Source organism: Peromyscus leucopus, chromosome 12 (genome assembly GCF_004664715.2).
Source record: "Peromyscus leucopus breed LL Stock chromosome 12, UCI_PerLeu_2.1, whole genome shotgun sequence".
Lineage (NCBI taxonomy): Eukaryota > Metazoa > Chordata > Mammalia > Rodentia > Cricetidae > Peromyscus > Peromyscus leucopus.
The window spans coordinates 55473602-55495449 of record NC_051073.1 but is presented as its reverse complement, the minus strand read 5'-3'; the positions used below and the strand labels follow the sequence as shown (position 1 = coordinate 55495449).

At 36.7% G+C, this 21848-nt stretch overlaps 1 protein-coding gene and 1 pseudogene across 1 annotated transcript in view; one reads left to right on the top strand and one right to left on the bottom strand.

Annotated features, from left to right (window-relative positions):
* The window catches only part of LOC114701477 (limbic system associated membrane protein), a 2116569-nt gene that overhangs the window by 632577 nt on the left and 1462144 nt on the right, over positions 1-21848 (top strand). The gene's annotated exons all lie outside the window — the stretch shown is intronic.
* Positions 1197-19646, bottom strand: LOC114701498 (annotated as a pseudogene).

Genomic DNA, 21848 nt, shown 5'->3' with positions numbered 1-21848 from the left:
TTACTCTTCCTCATGCTGGCCTCAGAAATTTGATGTTGTGTGTTGTTTTGTGGTCTCTGTGTGTTGCGGAATGGTTAAATCTAGTTAACTGCCAAGCCCACTGCTGCACAGTTACTGTCTTCACAGTGCCTGACATGCTGTCCTTTTAAAGGGTATGTTATCACTAACTATAGTCACTGTATCACAATAGTTCTTCTGAAATGTATTCCTCCTATTTGTCATCATGTATCCCTTGAGCAATGTCTTCCTATCTTGTTACCGTCCTCACTGCTCTAGCTTCTGTGTGATGAACATTATAGCCTCAATTTCTAGGTGATCAACGTTCTTAGATTTCCATGTAAGTGAGATCATGTAGTATTTTTCTTTCTATGCAAGAACATTTCCTATAACACAAAGACTTCAGGTTCATGCATTTTGCAAAGAATGGGAGGTTTTGATTCTTCCTATGGCTGAAAATTTTTTCGTGTGTGTGTGTGTGTGTGTGTGTGTGTGTGTATTTGGGTGTCTGTGTGCCACATTTTCTTTATCAGTTCTTTCATTAATGGACACTCTAGTTTATTCCAATATCATACCAATATTTATTTAATATACTGGTTTATTTTCTGTATTCAAATATAGCTGCACTAGTGGAAGTGCAGGATCACTTGGTAGTTCAATTCTTTTTTAACATTTAATAATGTAGACTTTATGGGCCTGGAGAGATGGCTCAGTGGTGGATCTGGGTTTAGTTCCTGGCACCCACACGGTGGCTCACAACTATTTATAACTTCAATTCCGGGGGATCATAATGTCCTCTTCTGACACACAGTGAACAGGAATACATTCACTCAAAACATTCATACACATAAAATAAAATAAACCAATAAAAAATCAGAGTTAAGCCGGGCGGTGGTGGTGCACGCCTTTAATCCCAGATCTTGGGAGGCAGAGGCAGGTGGATCTCTGTGAGTTCGAGGCCAGCCTGGTCTACAGAGCGAGATCCAGGAAAGGCGCAAAGCTACACATCTCGGAAAAAAAATAAAAAAAATAAAAAAATCAGAGTTTAGTATTTAAAAAGTTAAGCTCGTGAGGAAGGCAACCATGATACATTAATTAAGAGATGCAGGTATCCATTTAAAACTTTTATGTTTCATTTCAACATAATGTTTATTAAGGTTTTTTTTTTATATTTTTCTTTTGTCATTTTGGAACTCTTTTGTTGTAAAGATAATTTTTTTCCTGTTTTGATGGTAATTAGTAGTTACAATGATTATTGTGGATTTCCATGTTGAATAAATTCCATTTCTTCTTCAGCTATAATTTCCCTTCTATAATTTGAGGTAATGGCTTGATTATTTGTGCAGTTTCTAGTGGACCCTGATATAATAGTAGATCTGGTGATGCCTTTATTTTAGAATACTGTGAAATTCTGGAGGCATGAGAGGGTAGGCCTGATCATTTAAGAATGTCTAAGGCACTAAGTTTAGGACTGCCTCTTTCGTTGGGGAACCTTATAACTGGTACAATTGGCTTAGGACCTGAATGACCCTGTGTGTGAATGCCATCTTGTTGCCTGTTGTTAACCCAGCTGTTTCAGTTTTCAGTATTTGCAGAACTCACACTTAATCACTCCAGGGGGTTATTAAGTCTCTATTGATAGCTCCCTTGGGACATAAGCAAAATGCTCAGCTAGAAAGATGTTTTAGACCTGGATGGTAGACTCAAGAGAAATAGACTCAAACATTCTAACTGTAGGTGGTAGCACCATAAAAGGGGTGGGTTAATGGCAGCATGGGATTAAAGCATGGGGAAAGTGTTCTATTCTCACAGAAGAATTTAAAAAATTTTGTGCTGAGGAGTGTCAAGAGAGGACATCATACCAGATGAGACTCTTTTCCTTACCCTGAATGGAGACACAAATGGTTGATGAAAGATGAACAAAGAAATGTCAGATACTGATTCAAAATAGCTTCTACATGAAAAGAAAAGTGAGATACAGAAACAGAAAATGGAAAGGGAGAAATGAGGGCAGATTCTTCTTCAAATCAGATTTTGAATATATTTTTATTTTGAGAGTATGAAAGAAATAGAGATGATTATTTTGAAGATATGGGAAAGAGAGAAGTCCAAAAAGATCTGACAAATATTTGAGAAGGGAGGATACTGTCTCTATGACAGAGGATTATTTAACAGGACTGACTATCTTAACCTCCAGGACCAAATATATTCACAGACACTACATTCTGGTGGTGATTTCCTACCACTGATAGTAATGTAGCCTAGAAACTCGAGTTTCTAAGGAAGTACCTTGTTTGTGACTTCTCATCAACTGTGTCTAAATAATACCCCTCAAATTTCCTGAATAGAAAAAGTAATCACTGTTGGCTAAGGATTTAGGTTTATCAATATTCTCAGATAATATTTATGGAGTCACCATGGGCTGCAAGCTTCCACACTGGGTGCTTAGAAACATGTGAAGGGAAAATACAGACTTACTCATGGTAACTATGCCAGCAATCATAGGCAATTATTGCAAATGCATGGAGAAAAAAAGATGTTTAATATGAAAAGAGAAAAATATACCTTTTAAGGTAGGACAATGTCATGGTGTTCTGAATCGCATGCCCTAGCTGTGATGTATTCTAAGGAAAGTACCTGAATTTATTCAAACATAGAACATATGTCTTATCTTATAAAATGACAGTTTACTGGTGAAGAAAGTAGATATATTTTCTTTCCAAACAGCATGAGTTCTATGAGAGCTAGATTACACACCATGGATATCAGTTTGCCATTTGGGGGGTGTTTGGAAAGTTAACTCTTTGTGAGTTTTGTCCTGGTAAACCCTTGCAAGAGCATGAGCAAGGAAGTACTAGTCTGTACTATACTTCCTTCATGTTAATGCTTTTCTAAACTGAATTACAGACAATCAGGAATTACTACTTTCCTATAAATGTTGTTAGGCATTTGATCAGAAGACATCTTATAGTCCAGTGCAACATCCCCTAAGAAATTTATTTAGACAAACAGCTTAATTTGTAACAGAGTTTTTGAAAGGCTTTACTATGAAAGAGATCATTGTGAATCCTTGAGAAAAGTTCCTTTACAATATACCTTAAAATGTATTGAACAGGATTTTGTTGTTGTTTTTCCCAAGCAATATCTTATCAGGTGCTTTCTGATTCAACTATAGCAAACCTGAACACTGTAGTCCTTTTCACAATAAAGACAGCTTCAATAGTCATAGGACATGGTTGCCACAGGAATACACCTGTGTGTTTATCATGACATTCAAAGCAAAGGCAATTTTATATAATTCCAACCATGTAGAATTGCTGATAATTGCATTTTACCCTAGAAATATAATAACATACTTTGGAAGAAAATAATTCATAGACAAGTTACATTTCTTATAACTAGAAATGATTTTTTTTTAAAAATGGAATTGAACATTGTCTAGTAAATTTTCTTTTAAAGATCTAGTCCAAATATGTTAAACCATTGTTAAGTAACATTTCCTCTAGTGTCTCACCTGGCACATGAGATAGTGTTTTGCTTGTTTTCTTGTTCATGGCCTATAGAAAGATTTCAGACAAATGAAAAGTCTTGAGCTTGAATGCAATTACACTCATAAGAGAGAAGAAACAATAGTAATCTCATCCCTTGCTTGTGTTGAAGTCTGGATAACTGCTACCATAGACAGTCTGTTCTTATGCAGTCCCTTTTTACTGTACAGGAAACCAACTTTAAAATATAGAAACCTGCCCTATATATAGAAATAGATAGGAAATTTTTTGTCAAAGAAAGTGTTTATGATTTGGGAAACACTCTTCTTTTTATGTAAACTTCTGTCTTATGGCTAGCAAAAAAATTCAATAAAGAAATAAAATTATAAATTTTAGACACAAGATTAATTACTTAAATGCTACCCAACCTATTAAAGTTTCTCTCTAATAGAATTCCCCACTTCCAAACAGGAAATGCACATTAAAACTCAGCAGCCGTTTCACCAGAACAAGCCAATGGTCCACTCAGTCTAGAAGCCTGTCTCCAAAGGCAGTTAATAGTGAACGCTTCAGAGGAAGATGGAAACATTTGATAATGCTCTCCATTCAGTGGAAAAACCTTTACTTCTTGCAGAAAGAATACTTATACAGCAATGGAATGTAGAATGAATCTTATTTTAGGCAGGTATCCCCAGGTCTTTAGTCAATATCTCATATTATTTTGAAATATATTTTTGTTCAAGTCAATACAAAATCAGTGTTGCAAATGAAATCTTAGAAGGAATCACACTATTAAAAGTGAAGAGGTGTGAATTTGCAGATTTTGTTATTTACAGAAGTATTCCATTTGACTTTTGGTGGTGGATACTCTATTATACATTTATATTTTGTCTCCTAAAGGAAGACTGTAAACCTAGAATATATGCATAGAGCTGTGTTAAACAGGATCTACTCTTAGTACAGACAAATATCCTCTGACTCAACTCTTAATTTTATATATATATATATATGTGTATATATGCATATATATGTATATATGTGTATGTAAATATATTAAACAATGTACAAAGCTAATATAGTCTGTAGAGATAAATCAATTGTACACACACACATACATACACATGTGTATATATAATAAGATCTACAGTATTTTAGTAGTGTCAACACCAGCCTCAGGCCTAAACATATACCTAATTGTATTTTTTATGACTTTATTATTGTTTAAAGGGTCTGTGAGTAGAGGGGGAAAGAAGGAAAAAACTTGTTTCTATTCATGTGTAAAGTTCAGGGCATGAAAAAGCTCCAATTTCCATCAAGAAATGTGTTCACATTATTATATGTCCCTGGGATGAGAAAATTCAATTAATTCAGAACCTGTGCATTGGGTCTGACAGACCCAATGATCTTTTCAGGGGATAAATGTTGAAAATGTCAACTTCACAATATGGTAAAATGTGATGTTTCTCTATTAAAGGCACCGCAAACCATTTATTGATTTTAAGGGAAAAAACAGAGAAAAAAGAAGCAACATGTACCAATTGAATAGGAAGTCAGACAATCCAATTACAGTTATGAAACTGGAGCATTGAGTCTGACAGACCCATTGATTACAAACAGCTTCTAGAAAATCCAAGAGAACAGTAACCCATTCACAGATATACATACCAAGAAACATGTCTCATAGCTAGAATGAATTGTCACGGAAGGCCAAGGGTCAACATTTTATTATTGATTTATTGTAGTTACATTGAGCTGTAATACATATTTGAGAGTTCACTCATGGTTAGTGGTCTTTGAGGGAATGTGGTTTCATTTATATTCTTCTTCAGCATTATCTGACAATCAGAATTCTGTAGATAAGCTCTAAATATTATTTATTGTACTTGACCCCTTTCAGCTTAGTAACACAGCTTCACTCTTTGTCCTGTACTTTATCATCATCCAATATTTACTTATTGTCTTCCCATGTGCTAAGATTATACAAAGATACTCCAGTCAAAGCTTGGTGTGAATAACAGACTACCTAGAGCCTTAGATTCCAAGAGGGGTGAGATCTTCATTAAACATATAACCTGATAGCAATAGCATCATGAGATTAAAGAAGGCTTTTCTTAAAGATTAGTGTGACAAAATTCAACAGGACAGTGTTTTCTCTGCCATATGAAAGATAAGAAAGAATAAACAAGTGCTAGCCGTGTGTCTGATAGCAAGAGTGAGAAGCTGAGGACTCCCTGGACGACACTCTTTCTGCATGGTGGGAAAACACTGATGAGAACTGGTACCATCCGAAGCATTCTTAAACTGAATTGGTGGCATACAGGCAAAGAAAAGGAACTCTTGGGTTGTTTGCTATTTAGGTGGGTGTTACTCCTCTTTTTGCATGGTGGGAAAACACTGATGAACATTGGGATCATCTGAGGCGTTCTCAGAGTGAGTTGGTGGTGTACAGGCACAGAAGAGGAACCCTTGGATTGTTGACTATTTATGTGGCTGTTACTCAGTTCACATACTATGAAATGAACCTTGCTTGTTTTCTTTTCCATGTTTGACATAATAACTGGGTAACTGCTTCTTTCCCTTCCCTCTCTTCAAAACCTCCCATATAGTCCTCCTTATTCTCTTTAAAAATCAATGGGCTCTTTTTTTCATAGATTGTTGCTACAACATATATGCATATGACTGTAGCTAGGGAGTTTTCTCTCTGGGTCCCGCCAAGCCCTGGCAGCCCGACAGCCCACTTACAAAATAAACACACAGATGCTTATATTATTTAAACTGTTTGGCCTAATGGCTCAGGCTTCTTGTTATCTGTTTTTATATCTTAAATTAACCCATCCCTATTAATCTATATTTTTCCACGTGGCTTCTGGCTTACATCTTTCTGGTCATGGCAGTGTCTCACAGTGTCTCCCTCTCTGCCTTCCTATTCTCTCAATTCTTCCCTCTGTTAGTTCCACCTATACTTCCTGCCTGGCTACTGGCCAATCAGTGTTTTATTTATTAACCAATAAGAGCAACACATTTGACATACAGAACATCCCACAGCATATGACTATAAAATATGTCCCTAAATATAACCTAATTAATCCTTATAATATTACTTGTATATATGTTGTCAGAGCTAGTCTCTTGTTATTGGATAAGTAATTGGTATGGACACACTCCTATTCATTGTAGTCTCAAGGAAAATAAACCATCTAGAAATAAACCTAGCCAAGGAAGTAAAGGATCTCTACAATGAAAACTTAAAATGTCTGAAGAAAGAGAGAAAGACACTTGAACTTGAAAAGACATCTCATGCTCATGGATTGGTAGAATTAATGTTGTCAAAGTGACCATTTTCCAAAATGCTATTTACAGATTCAATTCACTCCTAATCCAAATCTCCATCTCATTCTTCACAGAAATAGGGAAAACAATAAACAAACAAAAATTATCCTACAATTCATATGGAACCCTGAAAGACCCAAGATAGCTAAAACAATCCTGAATAAAAAGAACAATTCTGGATGGATTACTATTCCAGATCTTATAATAGATTGCAGAGCCGTGGTTTAAAAAAATGATATGATTCTAGTACAAGAACAAACAGGTAGATCAATTGAAAAAAACTGAAGACCCAAATCTGAGTACATGTAACTTCAACCAAGTGATATTGACACAGATATCGGAAACATAAGCTGGAGGGAAGAAAAAAAAAGCATCTTCAACAGGTGGTGCTGGGAAAGCTAGATGTCCACTTACCTCATTTGTGAAATGTCTCTAAAGTGCTGGAAGGAATTTATTTTTCTTGAAGAGAAATAAATTGATGTTAAGTCTCTATCACATTTAACATTACTATTCTCCCATGAATACAGGCAAGATGCTGTCTTCATAGGATACAAACAGGGAAGAGAACCAGCTCAAAGTTCAATAAGGACCTTAACATCCAGGAGAGTGATGTTGCTTCTGTGTTTTAGGACTGGCATATTCTCCAAGGTTTATATGTTAAAAGGTTGTCCCTGAACGCAGCAATGTAGAAAGTGAAGTGCTTGGGGGAAGTGATTGGATCATGTTTGCTCTGATCTCATTGGTGGACTCATCCATTGTCATGCTCAACAGCTGGTGGAGAAGTTGGGGATGCTGGAAAATTTGGAGCTAAATTGTGTCACCAGCCCCACCCTCATTTCTTTCTCTCGGTTTCTTGTCTTCCATAAAGTTAGCTGCTTTCTTTCATCATGTGCTCCCTGTCCTGTGGCTCTATGCCATCAAAGTTTAGAAACAATAGAGCTGAACGAACATGTATAGACACCTCAAAAACCAGGAGACAAAATGAATCTTTTCTCACTGAAGCTGAATTTCATAGAGATTTTGTCACACAGTCACAGTATGATGATAAGTGGAACCCTTTTCTATTCTTAAAGCTGCTGTAGTCCTTGGCAGTTCCTTACTCTAAAGTATTCAAAGAAATGTGAACTATTAATCCTCTAGTGTCTAATGTTGTCATGTAGGCATCTCAGATACTTTAAGAAAACTCATATATTACGTCACTTATATGTGGAGTTGAAAACAGAGAGTAGAATGGTGGTTATTTAGTGTTGGGGTCATGGATGATGATCTGAGTACACAGGTGAAAGGTCATAGTAAGAATGACTTAGAAGAATAAGCACTGGTGATCTGTATTGAAATAAGGTCATTATAATATTAGTAATATGGTGTATATTTCTTTTTGGGGTGGAAGAGGAAGATTGATGGAGATTGAAATCAAATAAATCAAAGGCTTTAAACATGACAGGCAAAACGCCTTCCCATTGAGCTATATATCCAGATCTTTACTGCATTTTCAACATAGATGAAGCAAAGCAAAATGAAATAAGTTTTTAATGCTTTTACTTCAAAGAAATGGTAAATATTTGAGGTATGAGATATCTCAATTACCCTACATTGAGCAATGAACATTGTATAAATATATTCAAAATACACTATTCTCCATAACAGCATGTGCTTATTGTCAATTAAAACTTAAAAACTATCACTGAGAAATTCTAATGACCTGTGTGATCATATGAAGATATGTGTCCTTGAGATTAAAATTTTGAAATAAAGAGATGGCATTCAGAAGCCAGCTTACTCAATCTCTCATTCTGGAAGAACCAGTTTCCATAACAACGGCCTTTGTTCATATTCTTGTTCCCATGTTATCTTTCCTGTCACTCTTAGGATGTCCCATGCCATAACAACAAATAACACGCAAAAGGTAGCAAAATCTTGTCAGTGACTCCCAGCAAGAGAAGTCGTTGCAAGCAAATGTGTTAAACTTTGAAAAGATGAAGCAATACACGAAGAGTATCTGGCCAGTTAATACTTGAGCAAATAGGAAATATCTTTTTTTTTTTCCATCATTTAAAATACCCATTTTAGTTGCTGCGTTGAAAATCCTTGGTTTATAGTATATATAGCACAGTGGTGCAAGGGAGTGTTTATTACTGCAATGGTGGTTGACCCCACACAGTTCAATCAACATCTTTTCCCATATTATCAGAAGTGAGTAGTTGATATTATCCGATTTAAAAAGTCACTGAACGCCTTCAAAATACATATTATCTATACTTTATATGATATAAATTAACATGCAAAAAGAGTTAGCCACAGCAGTTTCTCATATGAGCGAACATTTTTAATCTAGTTGCCTTGGCTCCAGAGCCTCATTTCTTTTTCTTTTATTGCAAATAGATTTTTTTCTCTTAATATACTCTGATTCTAGTTTCCCTTCTCTCTATTCCTCCCAGTCCCTCTACCCCACCTCCTTCCCATCCCAATCCATTTCCTTTCTTTCTCTCATTAGAAAGCAAACAGGATTCTTAAGGATAATAATAAAATAAAGTATGATAAGATAAATTAAAAACTAACATATAAGAATAGGACAGAATAAATAGAAGATAAAGAGCCAAAAAGAAGGCACGAGAAACAGAAATCCACTCATTTGTACACTCAGGAATCCCATAAGAACACTAAACTGGAAGCCATAATGTATACACAAAGGACTTGTAGGTTAAATAACTTTGGGGCTGGAGAGACAGCTCAGCAATTAAAAGCACTAGCCACTTTTCTAGAGGTCTTGAGATAAATTCCCAGCAACCACATGGTGGCTCACAACCATCTATAATGAATCCCGATGCCCTCTTCTGGCCTGTAGAAATACATGCAGGCAGAACAGTGTATAAATAAATAAATAAATATTAAAAAAAAAAACATTTTAAAAAAGGAAAAGTCCTGACACGAGATTATGAGACAATGAACTTCCAAAGATGCTGTTTGAGTTTGTTTTCTGTTGGCCATCTACTGTTGGGCATACAGCCTACCATTAAGAGTAATTTTGTTTCCACAGTGAGACTCCCTTGGTGGAAACTGGTTTTCATTTGCAAGTGGTTATTTATTGGAGACTGCTTCTGGTTTAGGGATTGGGGATGTGTCCACTTCTCCATTCTACTCCATCTGGTGCAGACCCATGCAGGTTCAGTACATGCTGCCTCGTTCTCTGTGAGTTTATATATGCAACAATCTTGATGGTTTAGAAGGCCTTGCTTTCTTGGTGTCCCCCATACCCTCTGACTCTTACGTTCTTTCCAGCTCCCATTTTTGTGAGGTTCGCTGAGCCCTGAGAGGAAATATTTGATGGAGACTTCCTGTTTAGGGCTGTGTTCCAAAGTCTCTCATTCTCTGCATGATCTGGCTATGAGTCTCTGTATTTGTTTCCATCTGCTGCTGGAAGAAGCTTTCTTGTTGATCAAAGCCTTTCTTCTTGCAGTCTACCTTACTTAAAGCCAAATAATTCTGATATTTTAACTGCTACCCTCCTAAATATATAGCTTTTACCACTGGCTTAAATCATTAAAGTTCTTTTTATAATTTCACTTGTGAGTATTAGTATAATTTCTAAGGCAGAAGTTGGTATACAAATGCCTATGTCATTGGTTTGTTTTTCTCCCTGGGAGTCAGAAAAGCTGGTGAATTACATAGATCAAAGAAGACCATGTAAAATAACCCTGTTTAAGAATGTTGCACATAGGGAAAACATCTTTGGTTGTAGAAATAAGCACACAATAAAGAATATTCAGACAAAGTAGATTTCTGTTTAGATTTCATCTATTTTGAAGATCACTTTAACTTATTTGATCATAAACTTCTAAGCATAGAAATAAGCACACAAATACCCCTCCTTTAAATCTAGCCTTCTTAGATTTTTACAAAGGAGAAAACATGGCAACACAAAGAGATAGGAAAATCACCCAAATCACAGGCCACACATGTTACCTGCAATCCATTTCTGTTCACTTTTGGGCCACTTATTTGTTCATCAGTTAATCTTCTGGGCATTTGTTGGGACTGGGGAAATGAAAGGAAAGTATTTGTTTTTGGACCATGGGGACATTGTGTTCTTCTGCAAGGAGCCACAGTGTGACTTCATGGGTATTAAAACAATGATACTAAAGCATGCCTGAGTCTCACAGGATCCCAAAAGAAATAACTTCTGTGTATAGAATATGTTCACTGTGCGTGGAAGGAATGGCTGGAAGGTGTGATCTCATTTGTATGTTGCCTTCTTTGTTTACAACAATTTCTATATGTATCCTGAGGTAACTGGACATCTAGAGATCATTATTGAGTAGTGTGATACCCTAAAGCCCTAACCAACAATGGCCTGTTTTCAAAACCAGCAAATGCTGAACACACACACACACAGTTTATGGTCCATTTCAACCTTGGAGAATACTGTATTAAAATTCCCTCTTCATCAGACCATCATACTAGATGAACTAATGCTGACTATTCTGCAGTTTTTTTTGACAACTTTATTCAGTGCTTGTTTTTACTAGAGTTATTATAAACATTTTATTCCCTGCTGAAAATACAAAAGAAATAGCCTGTATTCAGGGAGTATAAAGCATAATTAAAACATTTGATTGCTAATGGATGTATTTTTGGGATTCGGTCAAAGTAATCCTTACAAATATGATCAAATAAGATCAAAGTGATTCTGATATGCATAAGCTTTCAGACAGTCAGACATTGACAAAAATGGAAAGAATAGTGACAACTGTGCTTCTCATCCAGGCTTGTTTCTTGTCATTTATACTCATGGAAGTAGGTAATGAAATGTAAGGAGTTCAGATAAAGTTGTCAAATTCAAGCACGTGTGTCTAAATTGCATCTCTGCTTTATGTAAAACAAAGGGATGTGTAGCGAGCATGTGGCAGGCTGAATAGCATGATTGAAAATGGGAATTGAGAAAAGCAATCATGAAGATGGGAGAAGTGGATGTGACTCCCCAAAGAAGTGAGGACTAGATGATCTCAAGTCAACTTTAAAGCAGAATTGCTGCAATGAGTCCGCCAATCACTTATTCTTGGATTCTTCTAGAAACACAAATTTTGTATAGCTGATAGCACCATTAACAATGACATGACTCTGGGAGCAAACAGTTTACTGATTAGTACTTGAATTACCACCTTTAAAAGTCTTAAAGTAAAAGAATCTGGAAGACCTCATATTATTATATTATTATGAGAAGAAGACCTTTTTTTTTTTTTACTACAAATACTTAAATTTTCCACATCTGGGACAACATTTTCTTTCCCTGAGCCCAGAATCTGATACCTTTTGACTTCTGTAGACACTGTACTGCATGCACAAGATGCACAGACATACAGACAGTGAAATTACCCATATATAAAAAAATTAAGAAAAAAATGATTTAAGAAATGTAAGATGAGAGTGGTAAGCATTCAAAGAGGAGAAAGCACACTGAACTTGGAGTCCCATGATTTTCTATCCTAGAATGCTCATAGGAGATTTATAGCTCTGTCTTGTATATAATGGTAAATTTAAGAGAAAAAAAATTACTCTCAAAAAGCCATGGTTAAATCATAGTTGTTTGATTTGACAACTTAAATGAGAGAATTAAAAATGACTGTATGTTTCCAGGAATAATACCTTAAAGCTATGAATTAATACTGTGCCTTATAAATTTAACACTTTTTTCATTTTATCCTCAGAATAACTCCTGGGGATGAAGAGGTGAGATCCCACAGCAGAGATGCTTAGCTCAGAACTTGGCACCCAGTAAAAGCCTCAGAAATACTAATAGCTTAGACAACAACAGTGATGCTGGTCCTCCTACAATTGGATCAGGACAGTTTAAGAAATTAAAGAGCTGAAAAGTTTGCATTTCATAGTCCCTTGGGCATTCCTAAAGCCTGGTAGGGGACAATCTCCAGAAAGTCAACTTTGAATGTGCACTGTGAGGGAAAGCCATGGGCACTTAGTCAGGGATGGTGGATTGAGACATTTGCTCTTCCAGAAGTAGAACGATCCGTCCTAAGTGAAGCACAGGCTTCATGCTTAGAACCTATGGAGTGAAAAGAAGAGATTGATTAAATATGTTGCTTCCAACTGCAGCCATCCACAATTTATCATTTCTAGCTACTGTGATTATTTTGCATTCAGCACAAAGATGGCAATCTGGCAGGTTTGTGAGCCTTGAGACTCCAACAGATTGGGGCTGAATTCTTGCTTGTTTGTCAAGGCAACAGAGCATGCTCCTGTCAGTCAATGTGCCTTTTCTTGCCGTGTCGAAGCCATTTCCACAGGATGCCACTGTCAGTTGCAATTCCCAGATATGGCTCCAAAATATTGTAACAAAAGTTGCTATTTAATTTGAAGTTGTTTTGGCAGGTGAGCTCTGCTATTGTAAATTGTGATTCTAAATCTGTGATTTACAGAGGAACAAGCCCTTGTTGAAATATGAATGCTATTTAACTTAGAAAAAAAAAATTACCCAGTCAGTCACTTAATCAGTCTGATGACAAAGCTCTGTGAGTACCTGGTAAATGCTGAAACCATAACTTGTACTTTTGGAGAAAAACAAAAAGAAAAAGGTAGTTCATCTGCCACAGAATTTTCCCACTTAAAAATGGTAAAATATATCCTCAAAATGAAAAGCAATTTCAGTATTAGCAATTAAAAAAAATCAGTGAATAAAAGTACATGGTTCAGAATTGAAAGAAAATGTAATTAGGTGGATATAGGCCAGAGGCATTGTTTACTGATAATAGTTTATTACTTAGTTTCTACATGATAAGCCTCAAATTAAGGGTCCCACAAATAATTAGAGAAAATTAATATAAATTAATGCCTTTGTCTACAATTGGGTAAGCAAAATTTGTGTTCTACGAAGTAACTCTTCTTGAGCACCAACCTTTTCCTTTGGGTAAACATGAGTGTGATTCCTAGGCTCCCCCCGACACAATACTTGTAGTAGGTACAGCAAAGCAGTGGGGGTGTTTTGTCAAGGCAGAAGGCAGTTGTAGAGGTCTCCAACATCATTCACTGACCTTGCTGAGACAGCAGTTAAAGTGGGACCTTTTCGGCCTATTTGTCACATTCTTCAAGGACACTGACTTACATGGTGTTTGAGAACACAGGCAGTAGGTCATAGACGAGAATGCCTGGCACTCTTGTCGGGGTTGTTCTTTGGTGCAGGTCAGGATGGTGGCTGTAGAGGGCAAGTGGCCCTCAGTATCAGTATTGCTACATTGAAGCTCTAGTGACGGAGGAAGAAGACAAAGAAAAAGATTGGAAGAAACAGGAATAACTAGGTTCTGGTCCAAGAGACCTAGCTGACAACACTGATGTCTTTGAGTGATTCTGCTCATTGAGATGGGCGCTTTTCAGCCATGTACACCATTCTTATTTCTTTTACAAAAACACCTCACATCTTTATGAATTTACATATTTCTGTTCTTATTTTCCCTCTTTTTCATCTTCATTTTACTTCAACCACTTCCTTTGAGGGAGTCCTCCAGGAATTAATGAGCTTTCTGATCTGATTTCTAAGGTTGGAATTTAGAATGGATGGTTACTAGGGACAGGTGATTTTAAATGTCAGCTGATAGCAACAGATGGGAGATTCCTGTCAGAGAGGGAGTCGATATTGGCCCTTGTTAAGAAAATGATACTGTTTTGAAGAATACTCAGCATGTAGACCAATTAGCAAATATATTATGAAGAAAAGATTTAGTTTAAAAATTCACCACTGAATTTTTGCCTTTGAAAAGAACATATGTTCTTGAATACTGTCAAGAGTACTTCATCTCCAGCCTTCCTTTTTAATGCTTCTGTGATAAATTGTGTTTAGTAATGACAACTTATATTTATATCTATATTTCCATTTAGAAAGGACCATCAAATATATATTATCATATTGATTCTTGACAACTCTCTGTGTAATGACTATTGTAACTATTATGATGTCTATATCATAAATAAGAGGAATTAGACACAGAAAAATTAGATGGCTCAGTAGGTTATATTCAGAATCATTTAAAATCATTAGTGACTGAATATCTCCTAAGTACTAGATAATTGCTGCACTCTAGCACCTATTTTATCTTTTCAGTTACTGTTTATGAGAACCTGATGTATTAGTGGTGTTACTGAAAGTTAGCTGATATGTTCAGAACAGTAAGTCATTACTGAGAAATGTGTAGCTCTTAAGTAACAGAACTAAGACAGACGTCTCTGTATTATCATTTTAAGTTCCTAGCATTTTTTGCTATGATGTCAAACATAGATGCTATCATTATATGTAATAATTAGGGTATAGAACCTAAATATTATAATTATCACTTAGATATCTGTCATAAAATTATTTTCTCATCATGCCAGATATCTAACAGATATCTAAAGTATAAACATAGACACAATAAGTATATCAACAACAATGATAAATTTATCATTTACTAGATACAATAAACTCTATATGTAATCAAGACTGTATTTTGGGGATTTGGTCCCCGATAGTTTTGAAATCCTGCCACTGTCTTTGTTCTTGTACTTCATATATCAGCAGAGTAAATTCTGGTGTTCCCTTCTTCAGTGCTAGCCAAATATTGAACCATGGTCTGGTATATGCAAGTAATTTTGTATCTTGCATCATTTCCTAACCAAGCTCTAACTCCAAGATAGTTGTCTCTCTCTCAAGTGACTTTTGGATTTGCTTAAGAGTCGGCCTTGTGCTTTCCAGAAAGTCTCATAATGTAATAAAATGATTATTTCATATCCCTTGGTGTGTGTGTGTGTGTGTGTGTTGTGTGTGTGTGTGTGTGATCAATCTTAACATCTGCATGGGAGGACTACACCAAAATATGTCTGTGAACTACACAACACATAAATTCATACTTATCCATCATGTTGAACCACAAGGTTATTGCTAATTTTACTTGGCAGGTCAGAAGCCTGGAACATTAATGAAGGATCTACATTATAGATACATCTACTTTGTGTCTACAGAATGGTAGAAAGAGAAATGGGAAAGGAATTTGTTTTTACAAAGTTAAGAAAATTCTTTTTAGCCTTCACTGGAAAACAATGACTTTGAGGTATCAGATGACTAGTGATTGAGTTAGATAATGTTTTAGAAAGTTTTATAAGGTCTTTGGTAGTTGTACTAGAGATAGGTATAATGAAAATTGATATTTCACAAGTTCCTGCCTGTTTATAATCAAATTGTATCCTTCAGATATATAAAAACTCACCCTCAAAACAGTTTCTACATATGCTCCCTGAAGAGAGAAATTGGAAAATACAATCTGGCTGAATTTTTCACTCCCTGCTGGTTTAGAGAAAGCTTAATTAAAATGTGTTACTGTCTAGACTCCCTCAGCTGAGTCTCAGTGAGACTTGAATGAGGTTTCCAAGGTCTTTCTTTACCTTATCTTTCCTGCCATGTCTTCAGCCTAAGGACTGAGTCAGAACCATTTTGTATTGGTAGCTTCTGTGTTATTGTTTAATGGAATTTGCCATAAATGCTAAGAAGTATAGATATTAAAAGCATGACCAAGTAATTACTGCAGTATTTTGGCCATACTAGGATAGGGCCGAATTAGTTGTATGGATTGTGGAGGTCATTCATTACTTGGGATAAATATCTGTGAGAATTCATGATAAATTATTAACTGCTACCTACTTTATAATGCTTCCATCTAAAATGATTGTTGATCATGAAACATCCTTTTAATGTACAACTTATTCCATCATATTCTATTAGAATTTTTAAACCTGTTTACCTTATAGATAATTTAATCTCAAATAGCAAATGCTTTTAATGGTGAGCGTTTACTCCTAATTGTTTTCTTGCATTATTTTGTTTCCTTTAAACATAAGACAGCTGATCTCTAGATTTCTGTTTGTTTGGTTTGGTTGGTTTTATTCCATAAACTCACTTCCAGCTATCTTATTTTTCCATGTACTCTTAGCCCACCTAGTGCTTGCGAGTCTCCCTTGGATTCGTGCCTTTAGTCACGAACAAGCTCTATACAGGAGGTGGTAAGTGACATGAGTGGGATCAATAAACAAGCTGCCGTTGTGTACTGTGGATGTTTGACTATAGCCGATAAGAGAAGATGGAAGACAAACAGATAGGAAATGCTTCCTTCCTCAGACTTCATCTGAGAAATCTGACAATAATAGCTTCAGCTTCAAATGAAGTCAAAATGGAGATGGCCATTAAAGCCACCCTCTAGTGTTAAGTAGTGCCAAAGTGAGTCATTGTGCTGTGCATGTAGTGACCTACAAGTACTGTTTACTGTATTATTCAATTTCTCCACATACCTATCATGGGAGAACAAACAATTTAACTTGCCTGTTTCACGTTGAAATAAAGAGGACATGATGTAGGAAACGTCCCACAGAAAGGTAAAAAGAAAAGAGCAGGGTCTTCAACAAAAGAAAGCATGAATGGAGAGTCTATTTCTGGGGACATTGGGAGACTGTGAAGACTGGTTTCCTGATAGAGTATTCAGAAAGATATTTAAAAGGACATGCCTATTTGAGTGTAAGGATAGTTTCATGTCTTTCAAAAATATGTTCTATTTCCTTTAACCATGTGCCACTGTAATTCCATTCATCTATTCTTTAGCTCCTTTTGTGAAGGTGGGGTATTTGGCTTCATGCTATGCTTCTCATCCAATCTTTGTCTAACCCTTAAGCACATCCTTCATTTGTTCTAAACCACAATCTTTTCATTTTTAAGCTGTGGATAGTTGCTTTACTTATCACACAAGACCATTATGAGAATTGAGTGAGATAATTCTTTGAGATGAAAATCTACCCAGATATTGTTATTATTGTTCCTCAATAATAATAACTAGTGATAGAATCTACTTCTTGTGGAGGATGTCACTTTTGGTTGGTTTTAATATTGTTTATTTTCTCTGCTGGTATTAAGGATGATGTTAGAAATAATGGTATTTGAAAGTTTCACTTTTATATTAAATGAAACTAAGCAAAAACTTCTTTATTCCTTCTTTTTCTGAACTATGATAAAATGGGAACTGGACTGGAACATAGGCTCAAATGTCATAGACTTAATGAAAGGGCAAACAAATCTAAGGCAGTTTGCTTTAACCTAAAGCAAAGTGCACCTTTTTTATAAAGTTGTAGCTGGATTAATTAAATCAAAATTTAATGAGCTGAATAGGACTTTGTATCCTGAGGGAATAAACACTAAACATCTCACCCCTATGCTGCTAGTACTTAGAATGCCCCAAATCTCAAAATTATTATCAAACATTGATAAAGTTTTAAATGCACCAGAGAGACATTTAGCTTGCCAAAAAATGAAGATGAATGAGAACAGGAAAGGGAAGAAAGACATTTATTTCCACACTCCTATCACAAAGTCAATAAAAACATCTGCATGAGTAAAGTTTCTGATCTTTAGGTTTCAAAGTACTAAGGATACAAAACACAACCCTTACCTCATCACTAAGAGACAGTTTGTTCTTGAACCACAAGTGAATGACCAAGGTCTACTCACATTGATACAGGTGGCCTCAAACGGTACATCCCAAGGTGAAAACAGTTTCATGAAGTTTTTATAGCTACAAAATAAAATGAAGTCACGAATCAAAGTATTAAAACAACACGCAGTGGTCTAAACATCAGGAAGGTGGGTTACAGCGAAGTGGGGAAACTGCTACGGATTCCAGATGCAGCTTGATACATTTCTTGGCTTTGTGTTGATGGATGTGAGAAGTCTGTCAATACATTCCCAAAGGCTTATAAAGGTAGTCATATCTAACCAGACGCATAGGTACACAACAGATATCTACCAAGGGCACTAAAGGTGACCTGTGATAATTTGGCTCTGGGTTTACAATAATCCAACTCTCTACAACCACAACCGTGAAATTCTTTTTCTTTTTTAACACTTTTTAAAATTTATTCTTTGTGTCTCTACAACTTGTCTCCCTATCAAACCAACCCCAAATAAAACAAAATAAAGTGTAAGAGAAGAAAGAGGGGGGAGTAAGAAAGAGAAAATCTTGTCCTGAAAGGTGTACTATGAAACAGTGAGTTAAGCAGTAAACCCCTTTATCTATAGATTTTTACATGCAGGTGTTTGTCGCAAAGAACCATTGGTCTGATTTGCTGCTGTTGGCCTCTGGCCTCTGCTATACCACCCACACTGGGTCCTCCCTGAGACCCTTCTTGGACATCCTGTTGATGCTCTGGGTCATGGAGATCTTGCAGCCCTGGGTCCACAGGACCCATCTCCCCACCACGCTCTAGGAGATCACAGATGGGTTGGGCCAGCACTTAAACCTGGTTCCTGGCCTGGGTAGTTGCAGGGTTGGTCAGCCTACCAGCTCTCCCCTGTTTTCACCACCAGGGTGAGTGCTCCAGCACTGCCCTGGCTAGTTCAACCCTGTCAGTGATGAGCAAGAGGTGGAGCCATTTCTTCTGCTTTCAAGTCCTCAGGGTTGGTTTGCCCACACCTACACCTTCTGGGCCAGCTCTGCTGTGTTGCCCAGGCAAGGTGTAAGGGCCCCTCTCCTGAGTGCTGCCGCTGATGATGAACAGGAACAGCTCTCCTACTCTTAGGACCTCCGGCCCAGCTCTTCCACCTGTATCAGGCCTTGATGGGTGGGGTAGGGGAACATATCTCTTCTACCCATGCCTCCAGGGGTAATGGGGACAGCTCTCCCATGCTCACAACTTCAAGGCTGGCTCACCCATACCTCTGCCAACAGGGTTGACTTTATCCTGCTGCCCTGGTGAGGTGCAGAGCCTACTCTCCCGAGTGTTGCCGATGATGGGGGGTGGGGGGACGACAGGCATAGCTTGTCTGCTCTTAGGATCTCAAGGCCAGCTCTTCTACCTGCTTCAAGCATTGATGGGTGGGGAAGGGAGGACCACAAAGTTCTTATTAGTTGATTGGCTTGTAGAATTTCTGAGAGAGGTGTTTTGTGATTTTTATTTTTTAAATGGAAATCTTACTCATATTGTGGCAGATTTTGCTTTGAGAAAATCTAGTAACTGAAGAAATAAATCTGTCACTTATTTAAACTCACAAAGATGAGTTGATCTAAAGTTATGAGGTATACTACAGGGAGGGACCAAAAATGTACTTCATGAATGGCAGGTATGTGTGACACTCCCAAACAACATCTGAAATGAAAAGCTCCCAGAATTCATCTGTTTGTCAGCTTAGCCTTCGGATCTCAGGTGCATGTGTATTATTTCCCTCTCGGCTTAAACAGCAAGATTCAGTTGCAGCTGGCTTAGCAAGAAGGTGGATCTGTCAAGTTCCAAGGGAGTGCTGGGATTCCCCCTTTCTAACACTTAGTGAAGTGTTATCATCCTTATACGGAGACATTCTCAACCCAGGTAGCTGCATTTCTTACTAGTGTCAGCAATAACCTCAACATAACATGAACTTATTTTCCCAGAAGATTCAGAATTGTGTATCCCAGGAGAGGATCAGACCTATACCTGGTGACCTATACATCTGAGCAGACCCAAAAGGCCAAGCTTTTAAACTACCTGAAATTTCTTCTTATTAGGGATTTAGGAACCATGGAGGGTCAAGTTCTGCAAAAGGTCCCATGAGACCAGCTTAACCGGCAAACTCAATACAATAGCCATAGCTGTTTGGTAGCATTAACAAATCTGCACAGACTTGTAATCTTTGCACAATTTCACTGTGTACATCAGGAGATTCCTTATTATTATTATTATTATTATTATTAATTTCTGTTTGAGGCATATTGCACTACAGTACATGTTGGAAATAAAGACATTTTTAAAACAGTTCGTGCTTAACTTTGAATTTCAGCTTATGTTATATCTCAGTAGATTCTAGACAATTGTATGTAGTATGTGTACATTTTTGCTGTTTTTCTCTTTATTAAAATGTATTGGATTTATGCTTTTAATATCTTGTTTTGAGAAAACAAGTGGATTCTATTAAAGTGATTTTTTTCCCTGAAACAAAACACGTTATTACAAGTTTTTACTATAAAGTGTGTAAAATAAAATGTTATGAAAATATACATATGGTCTTCTACTAATTGATTAAATGAGAAGACTTTCACTGAGTCCAATATGCCAAATTTTCATTCTTCCTGTGCTCTTTTCCTTTAATTTTTAAAATTAAATAATTAAGATTTCATGTGTGTGTGTGTGTGTGTGTGTGTGTGTGTATGTGCAAGGACTTCAAATTAAGACTTCCCACATGAGAGCAAACACTTTTCCACTGAGCTATATTCCCAACCAGGATCATTTTCTTTTGGAATCACTTGAGGTAGATGGTACAGGAGAACAGAAAACCCATTTTGGTAGAAAACAAGTTTTTGTTTCCCTGAAAGAGGCTTTTAACTGATGCCTATCAAAGATTGGCCTCATGCCAATGAATACATGGGTTTCTTTCATCCCACAAAACTTGACTATGTCCTCTTCCATCGTCTGCATGGATCTGAATGGATATCTGATACCTCACAGGAGGGAATCATATAGCTGACCTGGAATTAGGACTTATTTGTATTGATATAATTGATAAAAATACATGTTATGGGGAAACCCTGTTTGTTTTTAATGGTTTCTTGGTCTCGTTGATAAAATAATTAAAAATGGTCTTGGAAGGAAGCACAAACATATTTTTTCTTAGTGTTTGAGAAAAGAAAGAACAACAAACACACAAACAAAAAGGAACAAATGAAATCACAGGGCAGGCATGTTGGAAGTTCCCTGCCAGTGTGGGAGGAGTAGTGTAATAGAGAGGAAGAAGAAGGAAAGCCATGATTCATGATTCAGAGCTAAGATCCGCAGTGGATATCTTCAAGAAGCTGGATGGAGGAGGGGTCTCCAGAGAACTAATAAGAAAGCCTAGAGTATGAGGGTAAGAATGATTAGGCTGTAGTTGACTAGCCAAAAAGGATGGAAGGGGAGTAGGATTTTGAAGTTACAAATCAGAAATCAGGAAGCAACTGCCTGAAGGGAGGGGCTCCTGGGATATATAAGCACCTTATCTCATTAGTCGGA